Below are 21,080 nucleotides of genomic sequence, written 5' to 3'. Positions count from 1 at the left end.
GCATACCCTGGGAAAAGGCCAGGGTCTTACTTCAGGCTGAGCTTGGGAAGTGCTCAGAAAGCCTCTGAAGCACAGTGCAGAATCAGAGACAATTGCTAGAGACAGGAGAACAAATCCACAGACTCTCAAGTTTTATATTAATATATTCTTTAAAACTGCACCAACTTTTTAAAAAACAACCATCAGGTTTTTCCACACATAGAGGACAATGCTAAGTTGTCATGCCATTCAAGAATCTAGCCCACCTCCTACGCATCAAGATATTTTGTGCTAGTAAAAGATCTACAAACTTAAGTCAGTTTAGTCTTAAGATATGTAGTGAGATACTGTAGCAAGTCAAACACTACATTTGTACTAGTACTACTATTAGTACTTTAATAATAATAATAATAATAATAATAATAATAACCCACCCTTTGCCAAAACGTCTCAGGGTAGGTTACAACAATTTAAAATATAACATTAAAAATAATTTAAAACAAATTGCCATCTCAAAAGTAGGGAAGATTCTAAAAGAGGCGCAGCTTCAGCATTCACTGAAACTGTATAGTGAAGGCTCCATGACTTAGGGGCTCCCACAGAGAATGCCCTCTTAGAGGCTACCACCACCTGGGCTCCTGAGGGCAGCAGAACTACCAAGAGGGTCCCTTCTGCTGATCATAACACCTAAGAGGGTCTATAGGGAAGGAGGCACTCCCACCTTCAGCCACAAATCCACAGAAACAACACGGACCACATGAATGAAGCATGCAGATCACTGCTGGTCTGTGGACCACAGTTTGGGAACCGCCAGCCTAGAACCTGTATATAAGGCCCAATGTTCATAGGCTTGGTTATGCCCCAGATTCTTTTTTCTTTGATTTTAGGTGTTTTCCTGATTCCAAACCTAACTTCCTCTACACACACAGACACACAAAATATTCAAAACTGGGGGCAGGTGGGCTGGACACAGACTATTTTTATTGTTCTTTTTCATCATTCTTACACTGATATCCCATCTTTCCTCAAAAGACTTCAGAATTGCATTCAGGCAGGTTAGGCTGAGAGACACGACTGGACGCAAGTCAATCACAGAGCATATGGGCTGAGTGGTGGTTTTTGCTCTGGTCTTCAGGGTGCTAGTCCATTTAATACCCCACCACATTCTGGAAAGAAAGTTTAGATGAGAATATGCTGGTGGGGCAGGGATAATATTTTTCCTACAGAGCTGGAGATTTATTGGGGCCCTTATTAACAGAAATGTGTGACACCTTTAAGCCAAGCTAATGTACACACCTAGCATGGAGTAATCCCCAAGGAATGCAGTGGGGCTTACTTCTGAGTAGGCATGTGTAGGAGTTACTGTGGCATAAACCCAGACAAGTCATTATAAAAGTGATGTCAGAATAAATCTGTTAAGTTTCCATTACTACTACTACTAGTAGTAGTAGTAGCAGCAGCAGCAGCAGCATTTTAGAAATGGGGGGTTACTCTGCCATATTGGGGTCCCTCTCAGTAGTGGAGTGGCAAATTTAGAAGTGCAGGATCCCTTCATGATAGTCTCACCATGCCCCCTCACAGCCATGACTCCTTTTCCACTTTCCCTCATCTCCCTTGCTCTCTGTGTTGTCTCAGAATCCACACTCCACTACAAGACATCCCTAGGAGCCAATCAGCATGAAAGGGGAGGTTGTGTGTTAGCTACTAAGAAGAGTCTTCTCAGCAGCTGATTAACCTCCTTTCACTCTGATTGGCTCTAATCAGCACAAAAGGACAAGGACTCCTCTCAGTAGGCAACATGCCCCCCTTTCAATACTGATTGGCTCATACAAAGGGACCTGCCTAAGACCCTGCTCCCAAAAAGTAAGGGTTTATGATGCCTCCCCCATGATCCCAGACAGCCACATTCCTGGTCCCTCCTAATCTTGTGATCTTGTAGCTGTAAGACTAGATTCTGTAGAAAGAGAGACTACTAAAGTGCTCTTTGTTAATAGTTTTAGCGAGGCCTGTTGAGTATCTCTTTTGCATGACTAAAGATGATTGGTTGCAAAAGAAATGTCAAACTGGAGATGCTTCCAGAAAGTGGACTAAAGGGGACAGACTTTTCCTCCCTCCCCTGACTAGATGTGATATTATCAGTGAGAATAACAGAATGGAACTGGGTCCACCCTAGCTGGGAACACACAGAGGCCCAATTCTGCCCAGTGCTAGGGTATTGGGAAGCCCTCTAGAAATCTAATGGGGGAGCCATATCTGCTTGGAGTGCTAATGCCATCTTATGTACAGCATGTGTATACATCACAAAGGCACCCGTCCCTTCATTCTAAGTCAACCATGTTTCCTTCATTCTAAATCAGGGGTGGGGACCCTCCAGGTCATAGGCCTAATTAGAGGCCATTTTGGCCAAACCATGCCCCCCCCCTGCCCTAACCTTATATGATATTAGATGTGAGGCAGGTAAAAACCTGGCTCAGCTGAAAGAGGGTTTGCAAGCACCCTGCAAAGGGCAGAGCCCCTTGCAAAGTGTTGCACAAGATTGCACTTTGAAAGGGCTTTGTGAGGTTCTTAAGACATGTGCAGGGCAAAAAAAAAAAAGACCTGATGTCATTGTGACGTCAAGTGATTGAAAGGTGGGCAACTTTGCTCACCTATCAAACTTGGACTGCAAGGAGTAGGGGAAGATAATGATCTAGCCCTTGCCCCAGCTCCAGTTCCCCACCCTGTTCTAAGGCAACCTTGGCTGCTTCCCTTGGCCTGCCTTCACTTAGCTGCAAAGCCTCCCTACCAATCTAGGGTTCACTGGCTGCCACTGCTACCAAAGCAATTTGCAAGCCAATTGTGGATAAGAAATCATCACACACTAAGTAAATTCCACCATGCTAATATCTGGATATTTAGAAAGAATAAGTTGTGTTTATATTAATTTTAAAAGTAACATTTTCTGGCCATAAAACACAAATTTGGTCCTCAAAACAAAATTGTTCATGTCAATAAAAATAGCTTTTTTGTATGAACGTTTGTCCGGTTTACAGACTTTACTCCAAACCCAGTATTTCATTTTGGATTATCTTGATGTGCAATAAAAAAGAACACTAGAAGTATACAGGAAAATGGGAGGCATAAGGAACAGACAGATGACCATGTAGAAAAAAAGACAAATGCTCCACTGCATGATCAAAGGAGCCTTTTATATACCTTGCAAATAGATTTCCATGAACACAAAACAATTGCCAAGAAAAAAGTCAAATAAGAGTTCTTGGGGAAACCAAATTCCATACCTCTTACCACAATCTGCATAAAATGTAGTGTGCACAGAATTACAAAAGGAAAGCATCTATGTGCATGCTTATCTGTATACACTCTGAGGAATTAATGCAATACTGTTATCTCTCTAGTAGAATGTGGAAGCTATTTCGAAACTGATACAAAACTAAAAACATTACACCGAAGACAAATGATTTATGAACTGTAGGCTGCGGTCCTTCAGTGAGAAACTACACACTTCCCAATGGAGTTCAGGAAAATAGGAAAAATCCTTTTGCGTTTGGCAGATTTTGTACTTTTGAGCACATTTTGCTTGATTGGTGTTTGGTCTTATCTTAAAAAACCAAATAATCTTTGTCCTTTTGATTGAATGCTGCTAGTCAAAGTGTTCTATGTTCACTTTGCCAGGCTAGAGCCATGTAAACTTTGCATGTTGTTTCAGAGTTTAGATCAGAAGCCACCTGTGTGGGAACCTCAGCTGGGAGGCACATGCAAAACTCCCTAGGTGAGATTCTGCTTAGAAAAAGCTAGCTAACAGTCACATTTCTCCCTGTCAGCTTCACTCAGCTCATCCTCCAACTATTAGGAAGATGGAATAAAAAAAATCAAATACACAAATACTAATTATAGGAACCAATCTACAAATGGTAACTGTCTTTCACACACATATACACATACATGCACACACACACATATATGCACATATGTACACACACAGCTCCTTGCTTCCAGCCCTAGAAGCTTTCTTTGCCAAAAGCTTGAAATACAAATTCCTCGCTGTACATAGGAGAGGAAGATGTAATAACTGTACATAGATCAAACATCACAGAAGGAGGAAGGGCAATATATTCTATCCCATTTTGCTCCAAAGTCCATTGGGTGATCAAAGTACCTCAACAGTGTAGCTACAATTCATGGTATTTGTGCTCCATCCTTCTGCCAAGGTGCTCAATATTTTATGCAAGTAGTGTTTTAGCCTTACAACAGCCCTGTGAAGTAGGGTAGGCTGCCAAAGTTCTACATGAGAGATGGCTTGTCCCAGGCCATCCAGTAGCCTCCACAGCCAAACTGGGATTTGAGCCTGAATTTAACACATCCAAGCCCACTTCTCTAGCCACTATTCCAGTTTGGCTCCCAAGCATTAATAGGGTCAGAAATGTAGCACACTAATAAAAAAAGCAATCAAAATTATAAATAAACTTATTATAAGAAATTAATTACTGTACCAGAAACGAAGAAGGAGAAGAAGGGCTGGGGGTTGCAATGATTTCCTGTTAATAAATGAATTGCTGGATTTTGAGAGGGGAGAAATAACTGAGGTGTTCACTCATTTTATTTGGCTAATAAATTAATTGGGGAGAAAAAGCTGAGTGTGTAGTGCTTTTATTTTGGCAATGAATTAATTGCTGGAAATTAAGCAGGGAAGAAGTAGCTGGGATGTGCAGTGGTTTTTATTTTGGTAATAAGTCAATTCCTACATACACTGTGGTGAAAAGGGGTTTTGTTTTTAATACTTCTAATGATGAACATTTATAGGTCTTCGTCATCGTTTTCCAAATAGGACTTTTGACTTCATGCTTATTTTGCAGAGTTCTTAATATGTGGAACCTAGTGCTCAAAATGAAAATGAGCAGGTAGCTTCATATTTTAAAAGGACGAGGAGAGGGGAAACTGAGCTTAAGACATAAGTGAGAAAAATGCCACAGCATTTCAAAACTGTAAATAGTGTTGTTATACAGCTTATGATCTGGACAGCAAATCACTGTCTTTCCTCACTGACAATTACAGGACTTTTGTTATGACTCAGGAAAATGCACCAATGAGAGTAGCGAGAATCTGAGTAAATTCCAGGCTACTGATTACCAATTAATTCAGATTTCCTATCCACAAGGATCCTCCACACAAGCTCAGTTGGGCTTTGTGATCTAGATTACTGCTGAGCCTAAATCACCCAGTTTTTTTTCCCCAAACTTATTATTTATTGATTTGATTTATAGCCTGCCCTTCCTTCCAGTAGGAGCCAAGGGTGGCAACACTCGGCAATGCTGAAAAACACCTCTCATTTATTTATTTTTTAAGCACTCCTTGTGAAAATGGCAATTTGAAACAATAAATGAACACATTTAGCTCTATGACTACGGCAGTACAGGCAAGAGAGAATGAATGCAATTTAAAAGAGCAAGTGGACCTCACTGTCACTTGTTCTTAGTGATAGAAACCCAGGAAGCTGGCTTCAGTGGTGTGGCCAGTTATTAAAGGACTCTATGCCCAGCCCCATGATCCTAATTTGCATATGCTAATATGCCCCTTTAGGATGCACACCTTAATGTGGTAAGGGGGTTTGAGAGTGTTGAAGAAGCTGAGAACAAAGCCGCCAGGAGTCTAGACCGAGAGGCTAGACTCCTAGCAGGGCCACCCATGGTGGAATGTCAAAGCTGAGACACCAGGCTAAGATGCATCCAAACTCAGAGGAAGGCAATGGTAAACCACCTCTGAATACTTCTTACCACTTACCACAAAAACCCAATGAACAGGGTATCCAAAATGCAACATGACATAATGCTGGAAGATGAGACCCCCAGGTCAGAAGGCACTCACCGAGCTACTGGGGAAGAACAAAGGACAAGTACAAGTAGCGCTGTGACTAATGACGCAGCTGGGTCAAAGCCGAAAGGAAGCCCAGAGGCTGATGTGCACAGATGCGAAAGGAGAGTCCGGAGTTGTACGACACACACAATAGGAACATGGATTGTGAGAAGCATGAACCAGGGAAAGTTAGAAATTGTCAAGCAAGAAATGGAATGTATCAACATCACAATACTTGGCATGAGTGAATTACAATGGATGGGAATGGGACATTTTCAATCAGGCAACTACAAAATATTTTATGCAGGAAATGAGAAATCAAGAAGAAACGGGGTTGCTTTAATAGTGAAGTGATGTAGCAAAAGCAATTGGGAGCTACAATGCAAGGTCTGAGCAAGTGATATCAATGAGATCAAACGGGAAACCTATTAACATAACCATCATCCAAGTCTACGCTCCAACGGCAAACACAGAAGAAGAAGAATTGGAGAGATTTTACGCAGAAGTACAGGAGGAAATTGATCACACACCAAAACAAGATATGATGATAATCATGGAGGACTGGAATGCAAAAGTAGGGAACAGAGAAGAACTAGGAATTGTGGGGAAATGGGGCTTAGGAAACAGAAACGAAGCAGGAGAAAGACTTACTGAATTCTGTGAAGCCAATAATTTGTTTCTTGCAAACACATTTTTTGAACAACCGAAAAGACACGTGGACATCACCAGATGGTCAATATAGGAATCAAATTGATTATATAATTAGAAACAGAAGATGGAGAAGTTCCATACTTTCTGCGAAAACAAGACTAGGAGCAGACTGTGGTACAGACCATGAACTGGTCGTATCGAAAATCAGAGTAAAGCTAAAGAAGAAGAACAAAGCAATCATAATCCCAAAATACAGTTTAAATAACATCCCAGAAGAATATAAAGATCAAATAAGGAACAGATTTGAGGCTTTACACTTAGTTGACAGAAAACCAGAAGAACTATGGAGTGACGTCAGAGACATTATCAGGGAAGAATGCAAAAAGAGTTAAAAAGAGAGAAAGACCTCAGTGGATGACTGAAGAAACTCTTAAAATGGTTAAAGAGAAAAGGAAAGCAAAAGGAGATAGAAACACAGTCAGAACCCTAAATGCAACAATACAGCAACTAGTATGTACAGACAAAGAAAACTATTACAATAGTTATTGTATAGAAATAGAAGAGGACAACAAAATGGGAAGAACAAGAGCCCTATTCCAAAAGATTAGAGAAATTAAAGGGAAATTTAAACCATGACTAGGGATGTTGAATAATCAACAGGGGAACACACTGACTGACTGAGATGAAATAAAAGGAAAATGGAAGCAATACACTGAAGAACTCTATAAAAGAGATGCAAGGATGACAGATTCATTCACAGAGGAACCACATGATGAAGAACCAGAAATTTTAGAATGTGAGGTAAAAGCTGCTCTTAAAATATTTGGAAGAAACAAATCACCAGGAACAGATGGCATACCAATAGAGTTGCTACAAGCTACTGAGACTGAATCTGTCCAAATTTTGACAAATATTTGTCAACAAATATGGAAAACTAAACAATGGCCCACAGACTGGAAGCGTTCAATATATATCCCAATTCCAAAGAAAGGGGATCCCAGAGAATGCAGTAATTATCGAACTATTGCCTTAATATCCCATGCAAGCAAAGGGAGAGGGCCTTCTCAGTGGTGGCCCCCAAATTATGGAATGATCCGTTTGACGAGGTGCGCCTGGCACCAACACTGTTATCTTTTTGGCGCCAAGTCAAGACTTTCCTCTTCTTCCAGGCATTTTAGCATGTGTTTTAGCATGTGTTTTAAATTGTTTTTATATTGTTTTAAATTTTAAAATTGTGTTTTAAATTGTTTTTAAAATATGTGTTTTAAATTGTATATTTGTTTTAATGTTTTTGATTGCTGTAAACCGCTTCGGCTATGGGGTGGTATACAAGTGCAATAAATAAATAAATAAATAAATAATGCTCAAGATTCTACAACCAAGGCTCTTACCATATATGGAGCAAGAAATGCCAGACATCCAAGCTGGATTTAGAAAAGTAACAGGCACCAGAGATCATATCGCAAACATACGTTGGATAATGGAACAGAGCAAGGAATTTCAGAAGAAAATCACCCTGTGCTTTATAGATTATAGCAAAACATTTGATTGTGTAGATCATGGAATACTATGGAATGCTTTAAAAGAAATGGGGGTGCCACAGCATCTGATTGTCCTGATGCGCAACCTATACTCTGGACAAGAGGCTACTGTAAGGACAGAATATGGAGAAACCGATTGGTTCTCAATAGAAAAGGGTGTGAGACAGGGGTGTATTTTATCACCATATTTGTTTAATCTGTACGCAGAACATATCATACGGAAAGCAGGATTGGACCAAGACGATGTGACAATTGGAGGGAGAAATATCAATAATTTAAGATATGCAGACGATACCATACTCTTAGCAGAAACCAGTAATGATTTGAAACAAATGCTGATGAAAGTTAAAGAGGAAAGCACAAAAGCAGGACTACAGCTCAATGTCAAAAAGACGAAAGTAATGACAACAGAAGATTTATGTAACTTTAAAGTTGACAATGAGGACATTGAACTTGTCAAGGATTATCAATACCTCGGCACAGTCATCAACCAAAATGGAGACAATAGTCAAGAAATCAGAAGAAGGCTAGGACTGGGGAGGGCAGCTATGAGAGAACTAGAAAGGGTCCTCAAATGCAAAGAAGTATCACTGAACACCAAAGTCAGGATCATTCAGACCATGGTATTCCCAATCTCTATGTATGGATGTGAAAGTTGGACAGTAAAAAAGCGGATAAAAGAAAAATCATCTCATTTGAAATGAGGTGTTCGAGGAGAGCTTTGTGCATACCATGGACTGCAAAAAAGACAAATATTTGGGTGTTAGAACCAATAAAACCAGAACTGTCACTAGAAGCTAAAATGATGAAACTGAGGTTCTCATACTTTGGACACATCATGAGAAGACCTAATTCACTAGAAAAGATAATAATGCTGGGAAAAACAGAAGGGAGTAGAAAAAGAGGAAGGCCAAACAAGAGATGGATTGATTCCATAAAGGAAGCCACAGACCTGAATTTACAAGATCTGAACAGGGTGGTTCATGACAGATGCTCTTGGAGGTCATTGATTCATAGGGTCTCCATAAGTCATAATCGACTTGAAGGCACATAACAACAACAATATATGACACCTCTAAGAAAAGTGGGTGGCTGGAGATATACTAGCAGTGCACTTTGCAGTTTGCCCAGCGGCCCTAAAAAGTTGTTTTTTTTAAGGGGGGGGGAATAGGATCCATTGCAAAATGACTGGCTCAGCCCAGCTGCTCCCACACCTTCTACACCCCTGGCTGGCTTATATCATGTCAGATCATTGCTCCATCTAGCCTAGTACTGTCTATACTGACTGGCTGTAGCTTTCCAGGATTTCAGACAGCTTTTCCCAACCCGGCCTGGAGATGCTGGGAACTGAACCTAGAGCCTTTTGCATGCAAACAGACATACAATCTACCACTGAGCTATGTGCTTTTATCACAGCCAAATCTGTTTGGCTATACAGTATTGTGAGCATGGCATCTTGTCCAGTACATGAGTTGGACTGTGTGAAAGCATCCATTCAACTAATTTAGAAAGAAGAAGAAGCAACCACGGGGTAGAGAAGTGACAGAGTGGTGCTGAAGAAACAGCAACCAGGTGTAGGATCCAAGAATCATGCTACTGTGTTTAGATTTGTGCTTAGATTCATGCAAAAATTGTAAGGATATTTTGTAAGGAGACTCAGGGCAGGGGGTCTGAATTTAAACAGGGAAATCCCAAACAAAGAAAATTGTACTCCTTTTTCTTTTAATAGCCATCCCCAAATATTTGCACTACCTGCACTGCTGTAGTAATAACACTGCATTCAGGACAGCCAAAAAAAGCACTTATTCACAAAGCGCATTGTAAAATTTATGAAACTTGCTGCCATGAGATGTAGTGATGGCCACAAAGGATGAGACAGCTTTTTAAAAGGGAATGGAAACATTTATACGTCTATCTATAAGCATGAATGAGCCTTATCAGCTAAATGGAATCTCCAGTTTCAGAGGGAATATTCCTCTGACTATCAGTTGAAGAGAGAAGAGCAGTGGAGGGCTCTTATTGTCCATACCCTGCTGTGGTCTTCCCAGAAACGGCCTAGCCATTGTTGGAAACAGGATACTGGACCACATTGGGACATATGTCCTATTCCAAGGCCTTATTCCCTTATCCAGCATACCTCGTGACTAGGCTTTTTAGCAATATGTATTTTATTTATTTAAGAACATATTTAGGAAGTATCACATGGGAGGAGAAGGTATTACTATTTCAGATTTCATCTCTGATTCTTCAGGCATGGAGACATTCATGACAGCAGGGGTTTTTTTACCTTTCTAAATTGATTTAATTTAATTAATTAAAGTACAATTAAGGCCTGGAGGGCATGAAGGGAGTTAAGGAAATAAATGAGTAGATCAGCTGCAAGTAGAAAGAGGTCTGGATGCCAGGGCTACCCAATGAGACCTGGTATGCAAGTTTCTCAGAAGACAGGTTAATCCAGTTTGGTAGACCTGTTGCCCAAACTTCACCACATCTCAGTCACTAGATCTACCAGAAATGTTATACCTATTGTCAGAAACTAGTTATGCTTGTCTATTTATTCATTTATATGCCCTTTCCCTGCCCCCCTAAATTATTGTGGATGCCTATGAATTTTGAATCAATTAAAGGAATCCAGGTTCCACTAATTTAAAGGAAATGGATTCAGGTCTTCAGTTTCCAACATCCAATTGCTTATCCCCAGTTTACACGAGAGCTGAACTTACAACACACTCCTATGCATATGTACATGGAAGTAAGTCCCACCTTATTTAATGAGCCTTACGTTCAGTATATATAGGATTGCAGCCTAATTCACATGGATAATTTTCAAATAATCAATATATTTATTTAGTATATATAGATGCAGCAAGGATTCTAATATTGAAACTGCTACTTCACAAAGAGTGAAGCAACACAAATTTGGGTATCACCAACTTTCTCAACTTTTGTTGGATACAAATCTTCTTCCATGTTATTTTTGCACAATTTCTATCATTCATTTCTTCAATGAATGAATAATGATCGCAGTCTCTGTATTTTAGATTTAGATATGGAAAACTACTGATTAAGTCAGGGGTAGAACTTTCTATATAATTTTAAAGTCTGTTTTCCAGCAGTTGTGGACATTAAAATCTTACATATAGAGTTTTTGTACTAGAAAGAGCAAAGATAACACCAGAAAATGATCCTAAGGACAAAAGTACTGAGAGTCCATATGAACACTCTAATGCTACAACAATAACAACAGTGGACCCACTAATAGTAGTACTCAAATGCATTAGGCTTTTCAAGGTAGGAATTCAAGTTGTACCTAAAGCCCCCACACTTGTGTGTCAGCACTTCACAGAATCATAGAATAGTAGAGTTGGAAGGAGCCTAAAAAGGCCATCAAGTCCAACCCCCTGTTCAGTGCAGGAATCCAACGTAAACCATACCTGGCAGATGGCTCTGTAGCTGCCTCCTGAATGCCTCCAGTGTTGGAGAGCCCACCACCTTGCTAGGTAATTGGTTCCATTTTCGTACTGCTCTAACAATTAGGAAGTTTTTTCCTGATGTTCAGCCAAAATCTGGCTTTCTGTAATTTGAGCCCATTATTCCATGTCCTGTACTCTGGGATGATCAAAAAGAGATCCTGGCCCTCCACTTACCCACTACCTGTTGATGTACTACTCAAACTGGAAAAGAAAAAGAAAGCAATACTCTTCCACCAATGAAATACACAGTGTTTGGAATAACATGAAAAGTATGGGTCTTAACCACTCCCCAACGGTCATTGAGGAAGGGTTGTAGCTTGGTGGCAGAGGCCATGATTTGCATCTCCAGTTAAACGGAGTAGGTAGGGAACAGAAAAGATACAGAAATAGTCTGGGCTGATATAAGGCCTAAATGTGATTTGCTATTGGACGTAGATCCTAGTCTTGCATGCCCCCTTCCTTTCCTCCCTCACTGAGCATAGAAAGTAGCTATTTTAAGGATTTTTTCCCTTTTGTTTTACTGCTATACTTGTATTGTGACACATTTGGTTGTACACTGCCCTGAAACCCTAAACAGAATGTATATAATTGTTTTAAATAAAGGACTGCATGAAGAGCCCTCCACATTGAAACAAGCATGTCATTACAGCCATTACCTTCTGTCTAATGGATTCAAGTCCAGCAGAAGTAGTCATAGGCTGTTTACACAGCAGGACTGTGAACTACACAGGGTTGTGTCCAGTGCTGCACAAGCAGATTTCCACTCACGCAGTGGGACTTCCGCTTCCTCTCTTTCTTCTGAGCACCCCCAAAAACTGCTCTGGAGGGTCCCCAAACCCTCTGCAGCAGATTTTTTGAGCACGTGGGCAAGACCGCAGCCAGGAGGGGGCTAGGGAGGCCCACCTCCCACCCCAATTCTTCCCCTCTCATTTCTTTTAACAAAAAATAAATCATTAAATTTATTAGAGAGAAAAAATCTCCCTTGTTTTTTTGGTAACCCCCCCCCCACGGAACCTTTAGGCTGGCTATGTACCTGCACAGGGGGAGGGCTGCAGAAGAGGAAGAGAAAGTTTCATTGCTTATTTGGAAGCCCATTGTGCAAATGGAACAGCAGTCCTGGATAAAACCCATAGTTCAGACAACAGGCAGAAGTTGTGCAAGCTCTCCTTAAATGTGCTTAGCAGCTTTACCCAAATGTTAGAAGTGGCATTTGGACTGACCACTACCTGGAAAAAAAATCTATATATTATCTTTCTTATCTGTAACGTAAAGATAGTAAAACTATTCTATGTGTTCTCAGTTTTTGTCATCTATGATGACTGAGGTAAAATGCATATTCTCTCAGACTGTCATTTTGAAACTTTATGACTGGGACAGAAAATATGTGTTCTTGATTATAAAGGAAAAAACTTACTAGTTCTTTGCTTAGGTGTGAAACACAATTTATAAGTATACCAGGAAGCAACATAAATATATAATCCTATAGCAGAAATTTAACTTACTCTATGATGACTTCTATGCACACATTTTTTCTTCTGCATCCGGTGTGCTACAAAAATATTTACAGAAACATTTTCCATTAGCAGTGTAGGAACAGAAAGTCATATAGAAATTGACTGCTGAATGATTATAAAAAAAGAGAAACCTTCCACTGCAATTAAGTCTCCATGAGATACAACATACATTTCTAAGCAGGGTTAGAATAGTTGATGATACTTGCATACTATGTTTGAAAAGCTGTAAATGCATAGCTACGTGGCAATCCATTCTAAAATTATCAAAATGCCACAAGACATACTTCATCTGCGGTGTGTTACAGAAATTCAACACAGCAGCTGCTATCCCAAGTTTATTTATGTGTTTGAAACCTCAATGGAAATTTAACTGGACCTGTGCACACTTGACTGGGTGCAGGATTGCAACCATGTCTCCTGCAGAGGTTTATAACCTAGACTTTTAAAAATCCTTTTAAAAATGTATTGTTAGAATCCTGCCAACAAGACTCCCTCCATAAAGCATTCATGGGATATGGCTTTTATATGGAAACCAGCTAGTATCAAATACCAAAGAGCAATCCTGCTAGAACTGCAAGCTTAAGAGTAATAGTTTCTCAAAGAAGGCATATACTCCAGTTGCCAGAGCAAACACACTTTACAAATCACATTATTTAGAGCCCCAGCCCCATATACACACACAGAGAGAGATACCATGTGGCACTCAGCTTGGTTTATGTATTTAAAACTTAACCAACCAACAAAAATAATTTGGTGGCAGACTTTGCAAATCTTCAATCTACTATCAGCATTCACCAAGCTTCCTTGCCTTTCATCACATTCCTTATCAAGAAACAAAAGTGAAAGTGTTTTTTTAACAACACCTTCACAAATACTGTCTTTTTGTATGCCCACTTTTTTTAAAGAACATTGGGTGGCACACAATGTCTCTGCTCTGTGAATGGAAGAAGTTTCTATTGACAAAAATAGATACTTCCATGCACTCTCTTTCCATTCAGGGAGTGAAAACACTACCTTCTCTTTATCCTTTTTTTTTTTTTTTCAATAATTTTTATTCAGATTTTCATAAAACATACAAGACGAAATCATAAAACATTCAAAGACAAAAAACAAAATCAAAAATAGTTAAACAAAAAAAAAAAAGAAAAAAAAACAAAAATAAAAAATAAAGAGTAAAATATTGACTTCCCATTTGTCAAAGATCAAATCAGTTATAAGTCTATAATATATAACAATCCTGTCTCTTAAGTCATATTATAAAATCACTTTCCTCCAGTAGTTATCTTACTTAATCATCAAATCTCATAAACATTACTTTATTCTTTCCACAAAAAGTCAAAGAGAGGTTTCAATTCTTTAAGAAATATATCTATCAATTTTTTTTTCCAGATAAGCATATCGATTAATCCATCTCATTACTAATTATGATAATCTTATTGTCATAACCATAGTCAAAATAAACATTTCAATTAATCCATCACATCAGAATCTGTTAGGTTCAGTAATTTCAGTAGCCATTATTCTATTATCCCTATTAGTTCCATTTTCCATCTTCCATCTTCAGTAGTCTTGTTAAGTCCAGTAATTTCAGTATCCAATCTTCCATTATCAGTATTCCATAATAATCTTGCTGTCAAAGCCATAGTCATATAGTAAGAGTCTGATGGGAATTACCTCTATCCCAAATATTTTCTTGCCATCCATTCTGAATAGGTTGCTGAAATACTGCTGTAAAATCATATCTCTGTTCTTTTTTTCAAAATACACTGGGTCATCTCTTGAAAGTTTTTCCATTGTCACATGGCTGCAGTTAATTCCATAGATTTTCTCTATATTGGGCTCCATCACATCATTCCAGTCCAGAAGATTATCCATGCCATTGATAACTTTATCTCTAGAATCTTCATTAATTTCTTCAGAGATAACATTGAGTTCCAAACAATAGATTTTATTTCTAAAGTCCATAGACTCCAAATCTTGTTCCTGTTCCACGTTTGTTCCAATCTCCGGGATCTCCTCTCTCACAGGGACCCCTGTTCCAGTCTCCAGGGTCTCCTCTCTCACAGGGACCCCTGTTCCAGTCTCCAGGGTCTCCTCTCTCACAAGGACCCCTATGTCTTTAATCTCCTGTGTCTCCAAACAATAGATTTTGTTTCTAAAGTCCATAGACTCCAAATCTTTTTCCTGTTCCACGTTTGTTCCAATCTCCGGGGTCTCCTCTCTCACAGGGACCCCTTCCAGGGTCACCTCTCTCACAGGGACCCCTATATCTTTAATCTCCTGCTTCATTTTACTCAATTCAATTTTCAGCTCCTTACAACCCTGTCGCAGGTTTTGTTTCGTTATCTCAATCTCATCCATTATTTTCTGAAACATAGTTATTTCCAGATTCTCAGCCACTTTCTTAATTGCCATTTTAAAAGAAAAATATAGGAAAACCACTTCTTATTTCAGCAACAATTGGGTTAATACTCCAAACTTGGTGACATCACAGTATAAACAGAGCAGACAGCCTTATCTCTCCATGCTTAAGTAAACAAAATGCAGTTCCCAGGATCGAAACAATTAATGGCGGTCGTCAGGAAACAGATTCGTCAAAATAAAATAGACCAAAAAGAGAGTAGTCTCAGACAATATAATATTCTTCAAAATAAAAATCTGGAATAGAAATCCCTCTTCTGTGTATATCTTTAGAATGCAAATCCAGGACAGCTTTTTGCAACAAAAACAGAGATAAGCTATTAATTAGTGAGTAGCAGAGAGAAGTTATGGCTCCCCAGTGAGATGTCAAAAACCGATCAATCTGGCAAATCTCTTTTAAACAGCAACAATTTAAGTCAAGTAAAAGAAAAATATAGAAAGAAGGGTGCTTGCCTGTTAGTGCGTTCTCTCTTAGAAGATAAGATGAACGTTCGCTTTATCAGATAGAGCTTGTTGTTGAAAATCCGTCCCACCTTCATCGGCTGGACCTCGTCCCATAAATTAATGAGATCTGGTCGTCCCAACAAAAATAGGCTTTGAGGTTAATCTCTTCGTTTCTCCCTACCCGGGAGAAGTTTAATCAGTCAAAAAAAAAAAAAATCTGACTGATATATCTGAATAAGCTTCTTTTGAGGCAGGAGCCCGTCTCAAAAGCAGGCACAGGCTAAGTCACCCTTCCCGGAAGTCTACCTTCTCTTTATCCTGACATATATCGGGTCAATTTGAAATCTTCATAGAATAGTAGAGTTGGAAGGGGCCCACAAGGCCATCAAGTCCAACCCCCTGCTCAATGTAGGAATCCAAATCAAACAATTCCCGACAGATGGCTGTTCAGCTGGCTCTTCAATGCCTCCAGTGTCTGAGAGCCCACTACCTCTCTAGGTAATTGGTTCCGTTGTTGTATAGCTCTAGCACAGCCTTTCCCAACTAGTGTGCCTCCAGATGTTGTTGGACCACAACTCTCATCAGCCTCAGCCACCATTGCCAATGGTCAGGAAAGATGGGAGTTGTGGTCCAACAACATCTGGAGGTTGAGTCTAGCAGTTAGGAAGTTTTTCCTGATGTTCAGTCGAAATCTGGCTTCCTCCAACTTGAGCCCATTATTCTGTGTCCTGCACTCTGGGACGATCAAGAGATCCTGGCCCTCCTCTATGTGACAACCTTTCATCTACTTGAAGAGTGCTATCATATCTCCCCTCAGTCTTCTCTTCTCCAGGCTAAACATCCCCAGTTCTTTCAGTCTCTCCTCATAGGGCTTGGTTTCCAGTCCACTGATCATCCTTGTTGCCCCCCTCTGAACCTGTTCTAGCTTGTCTGCATCCTTCTTGAAGTGCAGAGACCAGAACTGGGCGCAATACTCAAGATGAGGCCTAACCAGTGCTGAATAGAGGGGAACTAATACTTCATGCGATTTGGAAACTATACTTCTGTTAATGCAGCCTAATATAGCATTTGCCTTTTTTGCAGCCACATCACACTGTTGGCTCATATTCAGCTTGTGATCGACAATTCCAAGATCCTTCTCACATGTCGGATGGCTGAGCCAAGTATCCCCCATCTTATAACTGTGCATTTCGTTTCTTTTTCTTAAGTGTAGAACTTTGCATTTATCCCTGCTGAATTTCATTCTGTTGTTTTCAGCGCAATGCTCCAGCCTATCAAGGTCCCTCTGAATTTTCTTTCTCTCTTCCACGGTATTAGCTGTGCCCCCAATTTTGTATCATCTGCAAATTTGATAAGCATGCTCTGTACCTCCTCATCCAAGTCGTTAATAAAAATGTTGAAGAGCACTGGGCCCAGGACCGAGCCCTGTGGTACCCCACTCGTTACTTCCACCCAGTTTTGAGAAGGAACCATTGATAAACACTATTTGAGTATAATTCTGGAGCCAACTGTGGATCCACATGATAGTTGTTCCATCCAGCCCACATTTGGCTAGCTTGCTAATCAGAATATCATGGGGCACTTTGTCAAAAGCTTTGCTGAAGTCGAGATATATTATGCCACAGCATTCCCAGTCTACAAGGAAGGTTACCTGATCAAAAAATGAGGTAAGATTAGTTTGGCAGGATTTGTTCTTCATAAATCCGTGTTGGCTCCTAGTAATCATTGCATTGTTTTGAAGGTGCTTACAGATTGACTGCTTTATCATCTGCTCCAGAGTTTTTCCAGGGATTGATGTTAGGCTGACTGGTCTGTAGTTCCCCAGTTCCTTCTTTTTGTCCTTTTTAAAGATGGAGACAACATTAGCTCTCCTCCAGTCATCCGGCACTTCACCAGTTCTCCATGATTTTGCAAAGATAATAGACAGCAGTTCTGAGAGTTCTTCAGCCGGTTCTTTCAGTACTCTAGGACGCAGTTTATTGGGCCCTGCCAATTTGAACTCGTTCAAAGTGATTAGGTATACCTTGACCGTTTGTCTTTCAATCTCAAGCTCCAATTCTGCCCCTTCTACTTCATGTTTCCCGGGAGGGTCATAGACCCTTTTTTGGGAGAAGACTGAGCCAAAGTAGGAATTGAGCACTTCTGCCTTTTCTTCCATACTGTCACACCGAAGTCACTCGATGACACTATATGGTCCTGCATGGGGTTCACTTAAATGGACACCTTCATGTGTGCAAAAAGGAATAGATTCCTGTGAAGTTCCCTGAAGTGAACAACTTAAAACACAGAGCATGCATACAGCTCCTATATGTGAATGGAATTCCTGATTACAGCAGCAGAACTGTCACCATTTCATTTTACTTTAACACATTAAGAATTTGTTCACTGATGAAAGGATATTTAGAACAAGTCAGAATTTTTACTTGGGCAGAAATATATAGATAGACAGAGCAGATGTGTGTCATCAAAAATCTATTAACTATTTACAGAAATTTCTTGCAGACATTGCTCAAATGAAATACTAATTTAAAATGTCAAGAACCTTCCCACCCAAACATATAGAGAAAAGCACCCACATGTGCTATACAGCTGTTTTACTTTGAAATGGGGAAACCCAGTGTTGCACCTCTTAGGAGGTGAAAAAAGAAAAAAAGTTAAGATTCTCCCATAACTCAACTAAAACTGACATGTGGCATGACATTTGATGCATGTGCTTTCAATATACGCTTTACAAGTGGACTGTAAATGCTTTCTTTCTAGAGATGATGCAAACTGCAGGTACAAAAATGGAAATACTAACCTGTGTTCTAGTTTCAGTCTTGAAAGTTGCAACCACATGTTTCAAAATGATTCAAAAACTCCTTTCCTTTGACACTTTAAAGCACTGTGTTTGATTCTGCTTGCACAAAGACAGTGTTTTCAAGTTTGCAAAAAAGGACATTTATGCAAGATTTTAAATCAATACATATTTTAACCATTTAAGTAGGCTAAACTACAGAGTAGGAAAAAAACACTGTATTTTGCTTTCATCTTTAAGGTAGCAGGCATTCAGCCCATTGCCTTGTTAATAGCAAAGAGATATTATGTGTTTAACAAATGTCATCTACATTTTCACTTTATTAACTTTAAAATCTTATTTCTACTAAATCCAGAGCATGTATCCTAAGTTGCTCTTCTATTCATAACAGAGTGGGGGCAATTTCTGACAACGTATGGCTTTATTGGCAACCCACCCACATCATATATCACACTATTCCTAAGTGTCCTCCAAGCCCAGGATCAGATTTCAAGGTGGGTACAGGGGGCTATGGAAAGTTGGGAGAGCAAAGAAGGCCATGTTCTGTGAGCTTTAACTCTGCTCCATTCATAGAAATAAAGTTAGGATCTAGGTCCATGTGCTTTTAAATATACATATAAAGTTCAGTTACATTTATTGTTTCAGAATTCTGCCAGATAGACAGACAAACATGCATACGTATGAATAGCATTCACTAGATTAATGCTAGCCACTTGTACTGCTCTGTACAAGCAATGTAACTGTTCAGAGCAACTGCTCCTCACAGCGTCCTTATGAATCAGGAGCATGTAGTGACTGTTGTTAGAGACATGATTCTATAACATTTTGCGCATGTGGTCAAACACTTAAGCCAGGCAGCAGCAGAATCTACTATAGAACAATGGAATGCCATGACTACCACATTTGTGGGCTCTCATTTATACATATAAAAAGAAGCAAGATGTCTCTTTTTTAAAGGTTGCTCTGAATTTAAGTACATGGTCATTAATTGTAGGTTATGGATTAAAAGTTCAATTTCTTGTGCCTATATTAGCACATAAGCATTTGGTGCCTAAGCGACAGCTATAGGGATTTTTCAGCGATAATCACACATGGGCTTTTGCTACAGCTGGGAGGACTGTAATAAAATCAACCTGAGATGCAGGTGTACCTGCTTCAAGCAGTATCCAGCATAAACACTTCAGAAATATAAATTTAAAACATTCTGAACAACATACAAATACAAAAGATAACCTGAATATATTATTTAGAACATTCACTAACATAGAACTACTGCCCAACAAGATAACATCATGCATATTTTCTAGTTATAGAAAAAGACATAAGAGCCCCGACAATGATCCTACTTGAAGAATCTCCACAAAAATAATTCAGCTCTAGGGACAAGGGTGAAACACTCCCCCTGCCCACCCACCCCCAAAATTAATGTTTAAACTGAGTTGTTGGCGCTTTTTTTGTTGGTTGATTGAGGGAATTGCAACAGTTCTCTGAGGAGTTCTCTACCTGTGTGAGTTCTGCAAGACCTGCTCCCTGCATTTCTGGCTAATTTCCACCTGGCCTGGAAGGGTGGGGCCCTGTCTCTCTCCAGCTGCAAAAGCAGCAACTGCTGAAGGGGCCAGAGACCATCTACCTGTGTGAGTTTCTGCAAGACCTGCTCCCTGCATTTCTGGCTAATTTCCACCTGGCCTGGAAGGGTGGGGCCCTGTTCCTCTCCAGCTACAAAAGCAGCAACTGCTGAAGGGGCCAGACACCATCTACCTGTGTGAGTTTCTGCAAGACCTGCTCCCTGCATTTCTGGCTAATTTCCATCTGGCCTGGAAGGGTGGGGCCCTGTCTCTCTCCAGCTACAAAAGCAGCAACTGCTGAAGGGGCCAGAGACCATCTACCTGTGTGAGTTTCTGCAAGACCTGCTCCCTGCATTTCTGGCTAATTTCCACCTGGCCTGGAAGGGTGGGGCCCTGTTCCTCTCCAGCTACAAAAGCAGCAACTGCTGAAGGGGCCAGAGAGCATCTACCTGTGTGAGTTTCTGCAAGACCTGCTCCCTGCATTTCTGGCTAATTTCCATCTGGCCTGGAAGGGTGGGGCCCTGTCTCTCTCCAGCTACAAAAGCAGCAACTGCTGAAGGGGCCAGAGACCATCTACCTGTGTGAGTTTCTGCAAGACCTGCTCCCTGCATTTCTGGCTAATTTCCACCTGGCCTGGAAGGGTGGGGCCCTGTCTCTCTCCAGCTACAAAAACAGCAACTGCTGAAGGGGCCAGAGACCGTGTGTGTGTGTATGTGCGCGTGAACCTGCTGCTCGGGATGTCTATAGACTACTGGGGTTAGTTGTTTTTTAGTTGTTTTTGGGGTCAAGATTTAATTTTGGAGATTCATTTTTGCTGTTATTTGGACTACAGCATATTTTTGTTA

The 21,080-nt window shown here is 40.2% G+C and overlaps 1 protein-coding gene across 9 annotated transcripts in view; it reads right to left on the bottom strand.

The window, feature by feature from the left end:
* Nucleotides 1-21,080, bottom strand: part of GTDC1 (glycosyltransferase like domain containing 1) — a 357,779-nt gene that overhangs the window by 296,395 nt on the left and 40,304 nt on the right. Inside the window, exons 1-2 of one of the 9 annotated variants that reach the window (XM_061608862.1) lie at nucleotides 18,674-18,689; nucleotides 12,997-13,043 (exon numbers count right to left, since the gene is read on the bottom strand). The exons of 7 other annotated variants lie outside the window; for them this stretch is intronic. The gene's annotated coding sequence lies outside the window, so the exon portion shown is untranslated. Of the gene's footprint in view, nucleotides 1-12,996; nucleotides 13,044-18,673; nucleotides 18,690-21,080 lie in introns of those variants that run through there. One more of the 9 variants, XM_061608860.1, reaches the window with a different exon arrangement.

Source organism: Rhineura floridana, chromosome 2 (assembly GCF_030035675.1).
Source record: "Rhineura floridana isolate rRhiFlo1 chromosome 2, rRhiFlo1.hap2, whole genome shotgun sequence".
NCBI lineage: Eukaryota > Metazoa > Chordata > Lepidosauria > Squamata > Rhineuridae > Rhineura > Rhineura floridana.
The sequence above is the reverse complement of the archived record's forward strand: the minus strand, read 5'-3'. Positions and strand labels throughout refer to the sequence as shown.